The following is a 19,645-nucleotide window of genomic DNA, read 5'->3' on the forward strand; positions in this document are numbered from 1 at the left end:
GACTTTCGGCACCTTAAAAACTAAAGAGTTGTAGTCAACAACATTCTACTCAGTGTAAACCCACCGCAAGTAATGACCTAAATTAATCATGTCCTTTAGGGCCCCTCCGGACTGTTTCATTGTGGATATATTCTGCCACATGTTCTTGGCATAATATGGTGAATTTGTGTTGGATTTATTGTGCTTTAGATTCTTCAGCGATGCTTCCCCAATGCTACCACATTATTGCTCTCCAGACAGGATATAGCACAAGAAAAGCAGGACAAAGTATCCCAGAATATTTGTGGTATAAAGCTACAGGATTTCAGCAGGAAGTTATTGTTAAAGTTACAAGTTTAATGTACACAAAATGCTGTGTTTGAATTCATTGTATTTGGAATGCTCTAAAGAGAAGTGAGAGGTTCCACTCTGGGTGAAAGCGGAAGGCTGGTGTTTTTTCCCATTTCAGTGAGTTAAGGTACCTGATGACTCATCCGGGAAACCTGAGCTGCAGCTCTCACAGCAAGAGAGAAAACTTGAGAGATGGCTAGTACCGGTAGCAGCAGCACTAGAAGAGAAGCTCTGTGATGATGTACAAGCTTAGGATCTCTCTCTGGAACCAGAGAGTGGAAAGTTTACTCAACTGCAGTGCTTCTTTGCAATGTTACATTGTTATTTTGCTCATGTAATGTTTATTTGTAAACTAGCTTAAGACTGTTCTGCAAAAAAGCTTTGAAATTCATTTTGGGGGTAGGAAGTTCATTTATTTCTACACAAGGTCCAGATCAGGGATTCCACTGAACAACTCTAGCAGTTATGGGATATGCAATGATTAAAAATGAAACAGTATAACCACCCCAAGACTTTTGCAAGCACAAACACAGAGTTGGCTCTGGCTATGACTAATGTTGGATACAATCCTAACACCTTTATTATGGCAGAAATTCATGGAAACTTTTTATACCATATGCAATCTGTTTGTCTTTAATGCCTGTAAGATTCTTTCTCACCTATTTTTTTTATTACAAGAATTATAATCAGTACAGATCATTTTCCCCCTACTCTTGCTAGGCAAATAACAAAGAAATTTATTAGTATTTATTTGAGGACAAGAAGGAATATCTGGACATACAATACATATTCAAAAATAATGTTCTGTAAATGAGGCTGTTGATTTCTAGTGATTAATATCCTGGCATAAAAGTCAGGAAATATGATGTTTTGTGGTAGTCGAAATCTCACTGGCATTTTCTAATGTCATCAGATTGCCAATAAGATGTCTCGCACTTGCAAAAACTGTAATCACTTTAAGATTAACATTTATTTTCAAGATGATTCAGGCTACAATCTTATTCACACTTACTTGAGAGTAAGTCCTACTAAACTCAGTGGGACTCATTTCTTGAAAAATATGAGTAGGATTATGTTGTAAGATATTATACGATATAAAGGTTTGAGGAAAGGGAAGAAACAGAAATACTTCCCCACACTTCCAGTCAAAATTAGCCAGATCAGGTGGCTTAGCATGTCTTCATGAATCAACTTGGGACACTGAAGATTATTTGGGATGGAAAGGCAAGGAGGGAGCCAGCAAAAGCTCTTTGTTAGTCACTAACATTCAGTTGCCCTGACAACCAGAAAGCTCTCTTGCAACAGCCACTGGCTTGATAACCCCAAGGTTCCTTAAGCTAGTAAATAACACCTATAGAAAACAAAAACATGCTAAATGCCAGCTCTGTGCATTAGAAAAAGGAACTCTTAATAAGTATGATTTTTTTAATCAATGCCCAGTGGCTAAGAAAGAACAGAGCTTTACAGCTCTATGAGGAGCACTTCCAGGTGCACAATTTTGATCGCAGGAATGCAACCATAATTTGACTTCTGTACCTTAGATCCAATTGTCATATCATAGACAGGAAAAGTACAAAAGAAGAGGCCCTTCTGAACAGGGCCGTCTTAAGCATATCTGGTGCCGTGGCGCGAAGATCCCTCTGGCGCCCGCCCCCCCGCCCCGTTTCCCAGCGCGGCTGTCTGGCAGGTGCAGCGCGACGCCCCCCTGGCACCTTGCGCCACCCAGCCTTGCCTTAGAGCCGGCCCTGCTTCTGAATCAGATGAAAGGCCCATCTAATCCAGTGTTCTCACACAAACCAACCAAACACCTGTGGGAAGAGCACAAGCAGGAAATGAATGAAATAACTTTCCCCACATGTGATTCTCACTTGTGACCTTAGTGGCTAGTAGGCATTTAGCCTCCATGAATTTAGCTAAACCCCTTTTAAAGCCACGGAAAACAGCCTTAGCCAGGGAAGTTTTACTTATATCTACTCACAGGCAATGCCAAAGCATGCCAACCCATTCTCTCTTTGCCTTTCACATAGACACATGTATATACCATTCCTCCTTTATGATCATATATATCAGAGTAAATTGTGTAAATGTGCCCATGAAGATGGCCCCAAGTTAGTCTATCCACTCCAGTCCAGCACAAGGAGTTAATATATGAGGGAAGATTTCTCCGGGGTTAATATGGGGTGTGCTGGAAGGGGAGAAATGTTTTATGTCTGTTTTTTAACAAATGTTCCACCTTTAAAATGCCTTTTCTCAGGGTGGCTTAAGTAATCAATTCAATCAACACCCTAAAAATATAAAACACTAAAATAGCGAACACCATACCATAAAACCTATTCGTCATAACTAAATGTTTTGGCTTTTTAAAAAATTTTAAAGTCTTGGAAAATAAAACCTGGCACCCCAATCAGTGGGAGGTACCCAGAGCAGGAACTATGGCATAATAATAATAATAATAATAATATATTATTTATACCCCGTCCATCTGACTGGGTTTCCCCAGCCACTCTGGGCGGTTTTCAACAGACTATTAAAATATAATAATCTATTAAACATTAAACATTAAAAGCTTCCCTAAACAGGGCTGCCTTCAGATGTAGATGAATAGATTAGCCTGGAGGTGGGCAAGTCTCCAACTTCTCTGATCCGAGCTGTGAAAGGTGGCATCCGGCTATTCACCCATAGCTTTTGCAGTAGGCATTGTTTATTCATAGGCACAGGTGGTCTTCTTTTGTGCCCAAGGTTCTCTAGATTTGAATCTACGGTATCACTGGGAGCCACAGTCATTCTCCAGTTACATAATCAATTAGACTTTATTAGGCAGGTGTTGTAAAAGAAAAAAAAACTTAACTCCCTTGAGGCCCAGGGCAATGCTTCCACTAATTGTTGAGGTAGCACAATCAATCACACAGTTTTCCCCAAACTAGAAATTCATGCTTCCCTCCTCTCATCTCATCTGCATGTATAAATGGCAACAGATCCATTTAAATTACTTATTGTTAAAATAAGAATTGTTCATCAAATAACAAAGACTAGCCATTTTATCCAATTCATTTTTTGTTAATAATTAAATACTAAATCTGTTTCTTCCAGTGAAATCCTAATAATTCTACTCGATAAATCCAAATGCAGAGATATTTAATATATGCCAGGTTTCTCTCAAAACCAAAGCTAGCTTTAGTCATGGGATTAAAGACTACAAAAGCAAAACCTCAAATTACTGCCAAAATCATTTTCAGAGTGAGAGGATGTGCAAATCTATTGGGAAAAAGATTCTCACATGGAAGTATATTTAGAAATGTATCTAATTCTTAATTTTTAAATTCAATGCTTACCTTTTCATCATTATTATTTTCCATTTATAAACCATGCACATAAAGAAACAATACAGTTACAGGGAGAGGGGACAACAGAAAGAGGTATTTTCCTGTCACATCAAGACAGACAGATAGTGCCATCACATCCACAGCTCATATGTTTTCAAAGAGCTAATCTAAACATTGGAGGGGGGAACCTGGGAATGGAAACTGAGACGTGTAATTACAAAGAACAAAAATACCTCCACATATGCAAAACTACCCAGTCATGGTATGATAGAGATAGATAGATAGATAGATAGATAGATAGATAGATAGATAGATAGATAGATAGATAGATATGGGAAATGTTCAAACATGCTGCAGTCTGATGTGTCCAAATGGGTTGCACCACATATTTTTTTCATGTATGAATTAGTCCCTGGGTATCATCAGTATTTTCCAACTTCTGATGTTGCTTCCACAATTGCTAGTTAAGATGTACTGATTACCAAATGTGCTGAGAACTATGGAGACTGAAGTGGTGCGGTCAACCTCAGAATCAGACATATATATACCTGTCTGCATTATATAAGGGTGGGGTCAGCCTATGAGAAGTGATAATGGGATGGGTAAGGTTCAAACAGAAATGGAAATGCGATGGTAAGAAAGGTACCGTCTGGGCTTTGCAGTTTTTTGTAAAGCTTGTTAATGAGAGTCCTAAAGCACGAGAGAGACGACACTTGACAAACTGATGAGCTATTTCATGGGCAAGCAGTTGCAATATCACAGGTATAAGATTAGATTCTGAAATATACTAAAGACCCAATCTCGGCACTTGTTACCTGATAAAATAAGCGCTTGAAAGGTCTAGTTCCTAGAGTTCTTGGAGAATATTAACTGCTGTTTCAATGTGTGACAAAAATGACAATCCAACAGATTTTGCAGGGATTTTGCAGCTGCCATTAGAGGCATTCTGAGCCAAACTTGGGAAAGTACCTTGAGGGGCTCATTAAAGTCTACCTCCAAAAATAGGAGAGCTTTACATCTCCAGCTCACATTGAAATCTGAAACAGAAAAAAAATTGCTAGGTTTACTCCTTAAGAATGTCTCTCATACCTACATATAAACGCACCCCCCCCCCCCATGCACACCCTTGCTTTGGGAAGGGGGACCCATCTAGTAGTAAAATCCGAAGGTGGTCATCTCTCACTGATGATTAGCAGGGAGCCTCTTCCCAGCTCATAGAATCACAGAATAGGAGCATTGAAAGTGACCTCAAGGGTCATCTGGTGCAACCCCCTGTGATGCAGGAATCACAGCTAAGTACAGAAATCTCCGCTCAGATTTAACCCCTTTAGGGTTCCCTCACTCAAAGTAAGCTAATAGAGGAAAGCTGCTCCATTAGCTTGTATGGGGGGCAGGGAGATGGAGGAGTAATTTTTCTAAGCCTTTGGAATGGTTCAGGGAAATTGCCCAGGGTGGAGACGGCAGGGTGGTCTTGAGTAATTTCCTAGTTAATCTGAGGCAAACTTCAGAGATCTTGCCCATCTCCCATGGCTATTGCTGCTGCTATTGATTTTGCCACTGCCATTGCTGTTGTTAGAAAGCTAGCAATGGGATTCCGTTTTTAATTCCATTTTGCAAGAAAAGCATCGTCTGGCAACTCATCCTAAACTTAGGCGCTCATCTTAGAAGTTCCTAGACATCTTCCATTTCATGGCTTCTTGTGGCTTCTGAATATATGAAGATGTAAGAAGATCTAGGTGCCACTTAACTGTTTGTCTTAATTATTTAGCCAAAAAGACTCATGTAGAATTTTCTGGGTGTAGCAATCTAACATACCCTAGCATTACATTTTAAGAAAAGAATGAGGACTTCAAAACCATGTGTGTTTTGTTGAGCAGTGCCACCTGGTGTCCCAGACCAGACACTTCTGTTTAAGCTTGACAAGCCCCATTCAGTCCCTACTGGTCCCTTGCTCCAAGTTTTCAGAAATTAAAAGATAAGGCAGATAAGAACTGTTGTGGCACATTTGTGTTTTCACATGGCTTCAGAATGGAATAGCTCACTGCTGTTTCTACTCCAAATCTACACTCTATACACACACAAAAGCAGCATCAAACTTGCAAAACTATATCTAAACCTAACAACCTCACCTGTTGTTGTCGTTTAGTCGTGTCCGACTCTTCGTGACCCCATGGACCATAGCACGCCAGGCACAACCTCACCTAGGAGAAACCAATCTGATGCTACCCAGACCTTTTGGACTACAACTCCCATTATTCCCTGCCAGCTTGGCCAATGATAATGGATGATAGGAGATGTAGTCCCCAAAAAATGTTACAGCATTTGGGACTACTACTACTTCTTCTTCTTCTTTTTTTTTGATTAAAAGGAATAAGAGGAGACATGATAGAGCTGTATAAAATCATGCATGGTGAGAGAAAGTAGCTACATAAAAGTTCTTTCTCCTTCTCTCAATACTAGTATTTGAGGTCATGCAATGAAGCTGAAAGTTGGACAAATCAGGACAGATGAAAGAAAGTACTTCATGGAGTGCATTGTTAAACTATAGAATTCACTCCCATAAGGTATAGTGATGGCCCACAACTTGGATGACTTTAACAGAAGAATAGACAAATCCGCAGAGAACAAGTACCGGCAGTTCATGAAAAGCTTCAGAAAACAGCAACCAAAATCAAAATCAAAATCAAGAGGATTCAGTGACTCCCCATGAGGAAATGTTGCCTTTGTTCTCATCAGTAGTGTTTTCCTTTTGTCTTTATGATCTGGAGGAAAGCACATTGGCTACCCCTTGCCTATGAACCACTGTACTTCAAAAGTGACTTCCGGGTTCATGAGTCCAAATCCCTTCACTAGCACGAGTAGGCAAATTGTCTCCCTGCATCAGCAATTTCATCCAATTTCATAGTGACTCAGCTCTCCATCATGCAACTCAGCCTGTGTGTGGCTCAACTGAGTCATGCAAAATGCTTTTATTACAGGGGGAAGTCAGAAGCAGGGCAGCAAACTGCTTTTTTCACATGGCATCTGCAAGCAATTTATTTGTCCTGGGCAAATACTGTTGCTGTTCCTTTCCCCTGCTAGAGCTACAAAGTCTGAAGCTCATCAGTAGGAGGGATACAGCTGTCCAAGTATTTTAAGGAAGTGTCTGTCATTAGTCTAACACCTCCATATTTTCAGGTTCATAATCTGCCTTGTAGATTATTGGCCCAAGAAGCTCACATGAGTCATTCCTCAACATCCAGCCTTAGATGGCTTCAGTCATCATCATATCAAAATTTCAATATGTTCCACTGCTGTTTATCCCTTTCGTAGTTTTAGCAATTACATGGCACTTGCTTTCTGAAAACTGTATTTCCTTTTTCACAGCGTTCTCTTACCTATCAATTACCCATTTACCCACACAATATATGTTCATTAGCAGGCAAGTAAACATTATCATGCTGTCATTTTCCTGGCTCCTATTTATACGCCTTATATTCTTAACACATGTATTGTTCATCAGATAAAAGCTGTCATGGATCATGAAACAGAACAGACAGTTAAACGGAGCTTTTAATTCTAGCTTTTAAGATAAACCATTTCTATTTGATTTAGGGCCTTAAAGAGTGCATAAATTTTCCATTCAAGAACAAATGGGACACAACAAATTTCTCTTCATTTTGAAGGGAGCTCCATAAAAGCTGATAAAATTCTAGCAAGCACAGTATGCCATAGAGAGGTAAATGCCAATGAAATCACTGTGGTGTATTATAGATCGTCTTGATTCCTTGAGGGGATGGGAGATTTTGATACCCACGCAGAGCTCCTGTGTCTGCAAGTGTTTCCTCATTCACTTCAGTGAGGTAGCAGTAGCTGTACCACACATAAAAAGGATGTGCTTGAGGCATATGGGTGAGCAGTGAGCAAGGTGGCTGCTTAGAGATTTGTTCCTGAGCCCAAGTAGACCTACTTCTTAAATGCAATGAAATAATTAAGGAGGCAAAATCTCTGGGGGAAAGAATTGGCATCTCCACTTAAATTCTTTTCAGAATGGGGCAGGGCCAGATTTCGGTTTGATGAGGCCCTGAGCTACTGAAGGTAATGGGGCCCTCTATATGTCCACAGCAACAGCAAATTGCCGCTGTTTTTTGGGTTGAATATATGCTATATGCGGGCCCATTACTTACATCATAGGAGCCTACAAAACACTTGCTGTATGAGGTTTGGTTTTATTTTATTTGTTTTTTATCTTATATTTTGGAAATGTACATCCAGGTTTTTTGCCTTTAATTTTTTGGGGGGTCCCCAAGAGAGTGAGGCCCTAAGCTATAGCTTGTTTAGCTTATACGCAAATCCAGCACTGGAATGGGGACCTTCTGAAACTGATATAAGTAAGTTATATGAACACATCCATTTCATCCAGAGGTGGTTTTTTTGTACCTCATAACACAAATATTTGTTGGATTCAGCTCTGCAGGATCTTCTCCAAAGCAAGGAGAAGATTTAGAGTTAAAACTCTACCTTAAAGTTGCACAAACAGCACAATCCTATGCATGCTTACTCAGAAGTAAGTTTTAATGTATTGATTGGGGTGCACTTGCAGGCAAGTATGCCAGATCCTAGGCATGTTAACTGAAGTAAATGGGGCTTATTCTCAGGATAGCAATCTGGAATCCTATGCACAAATACAAGGGGGATCCCATTGAAAGGAGTCAAGTTAAACATGGACAGATTCAAAATGTACACGCCGTTAATTTCAACTGGATAAGCACAGGTAACTTTTTTGTTGTTGAAGGTCACTCAGCCCATTCCTGATAGAAAATGCAAATTACAAAATTTACATTAACATCCTGGGAAAGTGTGATTCTGTGTACCCACTTAGTGTTTATTTGCAGTTTGAACAGTTTGTTTCTGGAAGCGCGTTTTGCAGCCTTGTCCATTATATTATCCCACCAGCTGTCACCTTCTAAACATAGCTGCCAAGTTATCCCTTATTTTAAGGGATTTTCCCTTATGCTGAATAGGCTTCCTCGCGAGAAAAGGGAAAACTTGGCAGCTATGCTTCTAAAAAATCTGCAGTTTATTAATAGAGTTGCATCAAGCCACTCTCCAAGCAGACAAAAAACAAGGGGGGTGGGGTGGGACCTCCTGTCCCTCTAGGCTTCTTTGGAAAGTTTCTCAAACTTTTCAACATTTTCAAATATGCAAGACCTGCAATGATGAGCTTCTAGAGATCACAGAGAGAGAGAATACCTGAAGAATCTGGCAGTGGAATTATCTCGCTAAAGGAAATTAAAGTCATTTTATACCTAATCGAGACTGCCTAAAGTTGGCAGGTTGTTTGCCTGAACAATTTACAAGTTTTCCTAGAAGAAATGCTGCAGATTTTAAAGTGGAACTCAGAGTAAAATATGGCTAAATATTGAATATTGTCTGTTTAGTGTTATTCATGAGGTATTATTTCTGTGGAAGACAGTGGAAGACAGGAGTGCCTGGCGTGCTCTGGTCCATGGGGTCACGAAGAGTCGGACACGACTAAACAACTAAACAACAACAACAACATTTCTGATACTTCTGAACCAGTTGGTATCTGTACTGGGTGTGAAGTTATTTTTATATTTGTAAGTGTTTTAATTGGGTTGTATCCCAAGTAGTGCTACATGAATGTTCCATCAACTTGAGGCACTATTTCTCCCTCCATGCTGCCCCAAAACTGTTCTAGGGGTTCTCTCAACCTTCTGGAGCATATTTGAGGAGGGCAGGAACTGCAAAAAGGAGGAAGACAGGCAGTTTCCATTGCATAATAAGCAGTGGTATCTAGTGGAGTTGGAGGGGGGGGTTATAGAAGGGAAATGGTTTTGTTAATTCCAAGTGATTCATCATAACCTGAATCTGATTAGATAAAACTGTGCAATATATGTTACAGTATTTTACTGTGGCAAAATCTCATTTGCAGCTCCTCGGGGTTTTTCTTTTTCCTTTTACTGATAATGTGTCAGACATCAAGTCCATACCTGTTCAGACCCACCCAATACTGAAGAGCAGAGAAGTGGCAAAGCAATCCATTTCGGGTTCAACAAATTAATGACACTTTTAGACTGCTCCAGAGAGAAAGCTTGTTCTAATTTAAGATTACATGCACAGTAGAGATACTGTGGGAGGAGCATGTGAAAGAAAAATATTCTCAACAGATATGCAGTGATAAAATCACCATGGAGCACTTTATATCACTGTAATGAAAGTGGTTCGTATGCATCATGAATTTGCACGCATTTGCTCAGATAGAAAGGTTTAAAGACACATTTGAAAGACTGAAGGTCTGTAGAGGGTGAGCATGTTTGCGCACAAGAAGCTCAATCTCGGGGATCTCCAGGTGAAGTGGGAAAACCTCCCATCTCCAGTGCTGGAGAACATCTGCCACTCAATGTAGAGACAATAATGAAGCAGATGTGCCAATGGCCTGACTTGGTATAAAGCACTTTCCTATATTCCTGAGGTCACTTCACTCCTAACAACTTCCACTTAGCTACTTTCACAATGTACATACTGTTCCAATATGTTCTTAAAAGATGAGCTCTTCCCACAGTGAAATAATAGCCATTTAATAACTCTGCCTTCCTTTGCACAACACACACACACACAGATGGTGATTCCCAAGACCCAGATTACATTTGTCCAAATCAGCATGCACTTTGCCTTCAATCACACCTTTGCACAACACATAAATGAATAATACACAACAGCTATTCAATATATTTAAAGGGCCATTGTGTGAATCAGACCGTAAGCTTAAACAATGGGCTGGGCAGGATCAGGTAGGCAAGCATGGAAGGGGACCAGATGTCTTACAATTTAGTAGGATACTATTATGCTGGGGATTTCCTGTGTTCTCAGTATGGCAAATGGCAAAAAACCCCACAAAACCTAATGATGGTGTATGAGAGAAAAGAAGGTACAAGATGGACCAGAAGAGTCACGTTTTGATGTCACTGTTTCCTGGGAGGTCTCTACTGCTCATTTATAACCCAAATGTTTTGCATTTACAGTGCAAAAGGCACAGTTCATTGTGTAGCTTGCAGCCAATGTGTGCCTCTAGGACAGAAAAGAACCCTGAAACAATTTTTTTTAAAACGTCCGGGTTTCAACCGAGCTATTTCCCTGACACCTTTAAATATGCTAGCTTTCCCTGCCAATACCCTTCCACCCCCACCCGCCCCACCCTTTATCTTTAATGGTCAGGACTTCAGGTCTGTAACACCCATAGGTTACAATTCTAATGGTCACAATCTTTGCCTGCAAAATGATGATTTGCAGGAGAAATGCTACAGTCTCTTTACAGACATCTGGCTCCAGCACCCTGCTCAGAAAAAGATGCCAAACTTCAGTCTACACATCAATAGACCGTAGGTAGGAAATCAGATCAACCAAACTTTAAATTAATGCATCTCTTTCATAAAAGATAGCTGTTGGCGACTGTTAACGACTGCAATTGGTCTTACAGGAAAAAGCAAGGGGTGAGATGGCTAAAGATAGCTTTATCATGTATAATGAGATAAGAATCCAATGTCTTTATTCAGACCTGGTCTCTCCATGGTTTTAAGCTTGGTAATAAGTTGCAGCTCAGCAACTTCTCTTGGAGGCAGCCATGCTTCTGAATACCAGCTGCTCGAGACCACAGGAGGGGAGAGGGTTCTTGTGCTCGATCCCGGCTTGCTGGTTCCCCAGAAGCAACCATTCAGTCCCTGTGAGAAAAGGATGGTGGAGGAGATGTCCCAACGGCATGATCCAGCAGGCTCTTTTCATGTTATTACTGCTTTCAGTGTTTTTACCTTAAGCAAATAAGTTTAAAAGTGCCTCTTCTTAAAGCAAAGCATTTTTATTATTTTCTTGTTACATTTGTATATGGCCCCTTATCTGAAGATCGCAAGGCAGTTCACAATATGAAAATACAAAATAAGAACACTAAATACACCATAAAACAAAAATGAAACAAACCAGTTACCCCTCTACCACAAACACATTTAAAAGGCATAGAATGTTAACCAGCCCAAGGCCTGGTTGAAGAGAAACGTTTTTGCCTGGCTGCATTGTTTTGCTCATTTACTTTGACTTTTGCAATTTTATTATCCTGCCAAGTTAATTAAGTCTTATGGTTTCCAAGAGATGCAATTAGGATGTTTCTTTTAAAAAACAAAACTTGTCAGTTTGATCTTTGCCAAGAATAGTTGAGCACATGTGAAACCGAAGAGAAACTTGCATAACCACAAGTTAAACTGCTAAAATGGTAGCTTGAATATTTGAACTTTTAGGAAGAAGTAGCTGGGAAAGGGTATGTAGTAAATACATTAGAAAGAAAAAATGGAAATGATTGTATAAGTTGAGAAACTGACTCTTCTAGGGTTCCATCAAATATACCTTTCTTTCCCTCAATTTCCTCTTTATTGTCCATCATTCTTAGCTTCCTCTGTCTTCCTAATGCTATGCTTTTCCTGACATCTAGGGGTGTGCGGTTAAGGAGTCCCTTCTTTTTACAATTAAAACTTCACTGATTTCATTCCTATGCTTTTTCAATCATTTTCATAACCAGTTGATTCATGTCATTGTTTCCATCGATTTGAATGGGAGACTTCGCCAAGTTAGATTATTGCAATGCATCCCTGCACATGAAGCAGGGATGCGGGTGGCGCTGTGGTCTAAACCACAGAGCCTAGGGCTTGCTGATCAGAAGGTCGGCAGTTCGAATCCCCATGATGGGGTGAGCTCCTGTTGTTCGGTCCCAGCTCCTGCCAACCTAGCAGTTCGAAAGCACGTCAAAGTGCAAGTGGCGGGAAGGTAAACGGTGTTTCCGTGCGCTACTTTGGTTCTCCAGAAGCGACTTAGTCATGCTGGCCACATGACCTGGAAGCTGTCTGCAGACAAATGCCGGCTCCCTCAACCTTTAGAGCGAGATGGGCACGCAACCCCAGAATCGTCAGGAGTACCTTTACCTTTAAACATGAAGGCTGCCTTTGAATACATGTTACATTTAGCATTTTGGTGTTCTGGTGAGAGGCTCAGATGCTTTGCTTTATGTCAGTTATGCCTTATGTACTGTGATGCCGATGGAAATTGGCCAAAAGGTAGGTTAGGCTGAGAGGCGGTGACTAACCCTATTTCTCCTGCCTTTGGTGCAATAGTAAATATTGTATTTCATCTCACATTGGCGTTTTCACCAAAACATAATAAAGGATAGACGCCACAAAATTAAAAGTATAGATGTGTTTTTATCAACCAAGCGGTTCATTAAAATCTATGTATGTAGGCACTGTCTGATAGAGCACTGAAAATTAATGTTCACGAGAATTAAAGTCTCCTGGAAGTAAGAACAGTAACAACAACCCATTGCTGGCTCAGTGAAGCTACGTTGGTATACAAATGGGCTTATAAAGAACATCATTAGGCATTCCTTCAACCCAAACAACACCTAATCGAAAAACAAAATGAAGAAAATGAATTGCTTAACAACTCTTCTGCGGCAAGGATTAACACCTGTGCCAAAAAATCCCACAAAAAACTAGAAGAAAACATACAGCAGTCTAGATAAGAGGAGATATTGGTGCATTGTGCATAAGATACTATTATATATCCATTTGGCATTCTAGTTCTACTCAAGATCCCCCAAAGCCACCACTATATTATGCAAAAAGCAATTTGTGCTTAAAAGAAAGAAATTCAAAGAGTTGGGGAAATATTTTGTGCAGTTTCAACCCCCACAGCCCTCTGTAAGAAATCTATCATGTAATGTGATGAAGCAGAGGCATGGACAATGTTAAAATTAATTGCATGCATGCATGCAAAGGAGTCAGGCACCCAGAGGAAGCAATATTTTGCTCTGGAAAAAAGTAATGCCAGTGGCTTCTCAATGACTTCTCTTGTTTTTTATTACATTTTTCCACCACTACAACTTGGATTTTGATCTTGGCAAAGACAATAAAACTCAGGGCCATTTGGCCTGGGTGAAAAGGGGCTGTATGTCATCTGAATAGGTTTGCTAAGCATTGCTGCCACACACCATAGAGAGTGTGTTTACAATACAGCTTACATCACATCCAGTGTCCTCCCACTGCTTATTTTTGAAGCTGCATCTACATGACGTTAGACACAATCCATAACAATCCTGCTGTTTTGTGATAAGTACTGCTGATTTGATGCATGTTTTCCCGAACTAGCTTCAATTTTATTTCAAAAACATGGATGTGAAATAAATGGTGACATGCATGGCCATACCCTAACAGCTGTTGGGCAGGCACAGATGAAGGCACAAGTGCAGATGACAGACAGTGCAATGAATAGGAATGGGGTGGGGATTGGGTTGCGCAGACAGAGAAACAAACAAACAAACAAACAAAAGCACCAGGCTCAGCAGGCAACGACATCCCCGCCCACTCTCTGATGTAAACTCCATGCAAATGAAGCTTGAAATGCAGTGGCAGAGGGGCGACCTTGCTGTGTTCCACGTTGCTAGTGTAAACATAGCCTGAGACCCATAGTGTTCCCCAATAGCCTAAGACTACAGTAGCAAAGAAAATCAGGTCTCTTCTGCATTCTGTTCATTTTCTCAGAACTGATTCATTCTTTTAGATGTCCTGATAGGCTCACAAGCCTGCTGACGTTATCCCGGCTATCCACAACTTGCCTGACAGCGGCGGGCAGCCTCTCAGTTCATTCATCAGTAGTTTCCCCGCACACCCTTTCACTGGCTATTTATTTCCCTTGTTGCACTTTATCAGAGTTCTACACTTGGTGTTTGCTGGAGGGGGGAGGACCCTCAACCCAGTGGAGGCTGGTCCATTAGGAAAATTAGGGCACTGCCCCTTCAACCCCATCTGCCCTCACCTCACCAGCTCCTTACAACTAGTCCAGCCTGTCAGCTTTCTTCTTAGTTTCAGCGCTGGCCTGGTAGAACACAGCAGGGAAGGGTACAAAAACTAAATTAGCTTTGCCTGTGGTTTGGGCAGTGGTGGAGCTTCATGCTCCGGCACCGGGGGGGGGGGGGAGAGAAAGCAGGTGGGGCGTGGCTGGCACGTACCCCAGGGGTGTGATGTGCATCCCAGGGGCATGGCACACCACCCATGGGGGCGTGTCCTGAGGGCATGACGCCCACCACGGGCACGGGGGCAGCAGCGATGGCACCCCACCAGGAACACGCTGCCAGGGGTGGTGCACTCCCCCCGCCCCCCTCTTCCTCCGCCAGTGGGTTTGGGCACTCTGTGCTACTAGCCCCAATGGGTACCAGCCACAGCAACCTCAATTCCTAGCACACTGGATTTAACTATTCACTTCATATAGGCTTATTTTTCCAGAGGTAAAATGACCTTGACGGGGAAAGCGAAGACAGTTTCAGGAATAAAATATTGTAAATTCTGTTTTTATCTGCAAATGCCTCGTCTCCCCTCAAGAAAGTAGTTTAAGAGTTCCTTGCCACTTTCTACATGAAATACTAGAGACTGGTTTATTACACTCTTTAGAGAGGTAAGTCATGACTCCTGGATTCTGTTCCTTTGGTTCAGGTTACCACTTTTCTCATGTGCCTAGAGACCTTTTGCTTTCAATAGCTGCACATGGGGATGGGCAAATGGGTCAATTTCAAGCTCTCTCAAATTTTCATTTTTCCAGTCTTCAGTTCTCCACATTTCCACAACAGTCCGCTTTTTTTTAATGTCCTCATGCAAATCCACCAGCATTCTTGTGCAAATTTATCCTAATATACACATGTGCATCCTATTTAGGTATTTTTGGTAATAGAAGCATTTTTATGAATACTTTACCCTAGTACACACAATTTTTGTACCTCTTACTTGGCTGGAGAACTGCATTGTAAAATAAGGAGAAGTGCCAGTTTCAAAATACAGACATGCTTCACTTCTCATATTGTTTTGCAAAGTGCAAATTAGGTAAATTTTCCTCATATAATTTCTCCCACATCCTTAGCTTCACAGCAGGCAGAAAACCAAGAGGTGCAGCTTTTCCCATCACTGCTTGTAGTAATCAATTACTACAGCATAACCCAGGCTTTACTTACCAATACTTGGACATTCTAACCTGTTTAACATCACTGTTACGGTAGACTGAAGCCCTGCATATACTTGCAATGGGATGTTTTCTATGTAGTCAACAAGAAGGAGTTTAACTGAATTGGCTTAAGGCAAAATACATTTTTCCATATTTGGGTTATTTGCATTAGATTGAACTTAAATTAGAAAGAGCATGAACTCCAGCCTTTGCTGTTGCTTTTTGCTTTAGGGTGGACACACTACTGCCCAATCACAGCTCACCACAACCTTGGATTTCTCCATTAATTTTTCTGGGCCACAATAACTTCTTCTCCCAAAAACACCTTCAAAATGTGCAAGGAAGTCCCTTAACTTTTTTTCTGGAGAAAAGACTTCCTTGGTCATTCTGAAATGATTTTTGACTTCTTCCCTTGTGCTTGTATGGCTCTAATTTCTCTGTGGCACTCATCAATCAAAGTTCTGGTTTCACTTATTAACTAAAAACAATGGCAGACGGCAGGAAGCTCATATCTCACAAAGCAATTTCTCTGAATGCTGCCTGAACATTTTGCTTCAGGCCTTTTGTTTGATGAGGGCTTGAGACCTACAAATTCTTGGAACTCTGCTGGCTGTGGACAGTGATACCTACTAGGACCCCCCCCCCCCATTTTGGTGGCCCTGTCTGAACCGAGCGAGTCCCCACTGTTGTTAATTTGCTCCCAGTTTGAGATCAGTGGAACAACTCAGGATGAATACAAGTGCTCCGGCTCATAATTTGCATTTTCAGTTATTTTATGTTTAGTTTTTATCTTTAAATTTATAGCTTCTCTGCCATGAGCCACTCAAAGCAGCTGTGCTCCAATAATTAAAATATATGAGCAGACCCTTTCTATTACTCAGATCAATACAAACTATAAAAATAGCCTGGAGTACTCGTGTCTTTTTTATAATAATAAAAAATCCAGTGCAGATGTAAAATAACAGTATTCAGCAAATAAAATATAGATGAAAAGTTGTCTGGTTCTCAAAGGGGGGGGTGAGATTAAGTTGGGTGCAACTCAGAACAGCTTATGGTGCCCCATGCTGACTGCACCAGCTATGCATGCTAGCTTACTGGAGGCTCAATAACCGGGTTTGTTTGTTTGTTGCTGTTTGCCTGGGATCACAAAACTGGAGTGAAGGCAGTTTATTAAGTATCTGACAGGCTACAATACATGGCTAGCGGGTTGTGTTCAGTTGTTTGAGTCACAAGCTGTGCAGAAGGCTTTTACCCCATTCCAGCTAGACTGATTTGTGTATGATTTCCCTGCAGGAATGAGAACCCTGTGTGTGTGCATGCCCTTCTAGAAGTCATAGGCTTATGTGCACTTGCTGAACTGGGGACTCCCTAATACAGTAATGAATAGATGGTTGGTGCTGGCTGCTAGGACAGGCATGGAATGCCTGTTTGGAATAAGGGAGATTGCTGCCTCAATACAGCTGTGGGCTACCGTTGTGGGGCTCCATTGAAAACAGCTTCTCCATACGAACCAGGAAGTGACCTCTCCAGACAACAGAATGACTCTTCTTTTCTTATTTCTGTGGCTGTGATCTCCTGGGTGACGTGGGTGTCCTTAGGCAGTTGAATGCGCATGCATACTCTGCCTGTTTTCCTCCCAAACCCCGGGACGCCCTTGAGTCCTTATGTATTTATTGTATTGAAAATGTTTCAAGACCCCTCTCCAAACAATACCCAGCTTACAACAACAGAAAGGGCAAAATATCTTAATGAAACTTTTGCATCTATCTACCTACTTACCTATTGGTGTCACAGGGCATGAAAGCTCTGTGAATATGCTGCAGATGATGATGATGATGATGATGATTTATTTATTTATTTTTATGCCCCGCCCATCCGGCTGGGTTTCCCCAGCCACTCTGGGCGGCTCCCAACAGATTAAAAACAGAATAAAACATCAAACATAAAAAACTTCCCTAAACAGGACTGCCTTCAGATGTCTTCTAAAAGTCAGGTAGTTGTTTATTTCCCTGACATCTGGTGGTGCTAAGACAATTCAGAGAGTGCTCAAAAACATCAGTTTAAATTATTGCCAATGGTATGGGATAATGGGAGTTGTAGTCCAGTAATATCTGGAGGGCCATGGGTTAGTTACACTCCACCATACTGTTCTGCAGGGCCGTCTTAACCATATCTGGCGCCCTGGTGCCAAGATCCCTCTGGCGCCCCCCATGAGTGAGGCGGGCAGGAGGGGCGCGCGGGGAGCTGAGAGGCGCGGAGGAGGCAGCCCCAGGCTCGTACTCCCTGCGTGCCTCCGGAGAGTGGCCTGAAGCCACTCAAAAACTGAGAGGCACGGAGGAGGAGGCCCCAGGCTCCCACTCCCTGCGCGAAGCGTGAGCCTGGGGCCGCCGTGCTGCGCCTCTCAGCTGTTAGGCGCCCCCAGGGCAGCGCTCCCCGCATGCCTCTGGAGAGCAGCCTGAAGCCGCTTAACAGCTGAGGCAGAGGCGGCCCCAGGCTCACGCTCTCCGCGCGCCTCCGGAGAGCTTCCTGAAGCCGCTCAACAGCAGAGGCGCACGGAGGCAGACACCAGCATTCGGTGCCCCTTCCACGCCCCTGATGGCCAGGCGCCCTGGTGCCTTGCGCCACCCAGCCCGGGCCTAGGGACGGCCCTGCTGTTCTGCTCAGATTTTCTCCCTTGCCAGTCTCCATGGATGCTTAGTGCTCCTCTTTTAAACCTTGTTGCTGCCTCTCTTTTCCCCCTGCCTCAAATCCAAATATCATGCCATAACTAGGATTTCCTAGAAGCCGTGGGTATTGATCTCTGTGCGAGGCGGTGGCACCCTCCTTATGAGGCACTGAGTAAATCATTTTTCTTGCTGGAATGAATGCTGGAACGATTCAGTATATCATCCTGCTTGCTGGGTTGTCACTCATTCAGTCAATCAGATAGAAACGTGAAGCAATCTGATAGCATAATCTCCCAGTCTCCCCTGTCATACCTGCTGTTTATAGAGAGTTCTGCAGCAGGGGCAAGGGCGGCAGTGCTGTAAATCTATAGCAGATTGTAACTTGTCAGCTTGTTCCCTGGAATCCTCTACAGGCTCCTGCCAAGCTTCAAATGTAATCAGTAAATCATCATTCACAGCAGTCCAGCGTATCTTCAGTCCATCTAACACTTTCTTGTTTTCTTTGTTTTATTAATCCCTAAGAGTGCTTTGTGAGTTTGCCTTGGTTGCCTTCCCAAAGAGCAGTTCAGGCAGGCGGCCAAAAAGGAATCTCAGCACATATGGGCCTCTTGTGCCCAACTTGAGTATGTTCCCACATGCCCAATTAATCGAAAACCACAGGCTGAGAGTGTAGTGATGCACTGCCGGAATCTGCTGAGGTTGCTGCCATGCACACATTGAAACAAAAATGTGTTTTTTAATAGGAGTGGACAGTGACTCAAGATTTGCCTTGTATCTGTAGCATTTGGGAGCAGGTGGATCTGCTTCAGATAATCTCTGTGCCATTCTCATTCAATTCATTATTTGGGTCCAAATCTGATCTGCCAAATCTGAAACTCTGTTTTGTCTCCATTCACTATAATGGGGAATCTGAAAATAACTGTACATTTTTTTTGTTCCTTTTCACATATGTAGATGATATTTTCAGGCATAGCAGCCCATCCAGAATGGATTAAGTATGCAGATTCAGGCATATTCATCCACTGGAGAACCTTTAAATGTATATTTTATTTTAAGAAAAAGGTAAAGGGGCTAATTTTAATTTTCTGGCAGAACTGAAGAAAAATTGCCGGTGTGATCACCCCTTCTGAGGGGATTAAGCCTGCCATTTTTCAGAAATATTGGTGCAGTGGTTCTCCTGCAACAGCAGACCATTTTGGGGGGTGGGGAAAATATCACATTCTTTACCCTCATTTTGGAGGGCAATCAGTTTGATAACTAGAAACATGAGGCAGGTGGAAAGGGGTAAGAAGCCTG

Source organism: Zootoca vivipara, chromosome 4 (genome assembly GCF_963506605.1).
Source record: "Zootoca vivipara chromosome 4, rZooViv1.1, whole genome shotgun sequence".
NCBI lineage: Eukaryota > Metazoa > Chordata > Lepidosauria > Squamata > Lacertidae > Zootoca > Zootoca vivipara.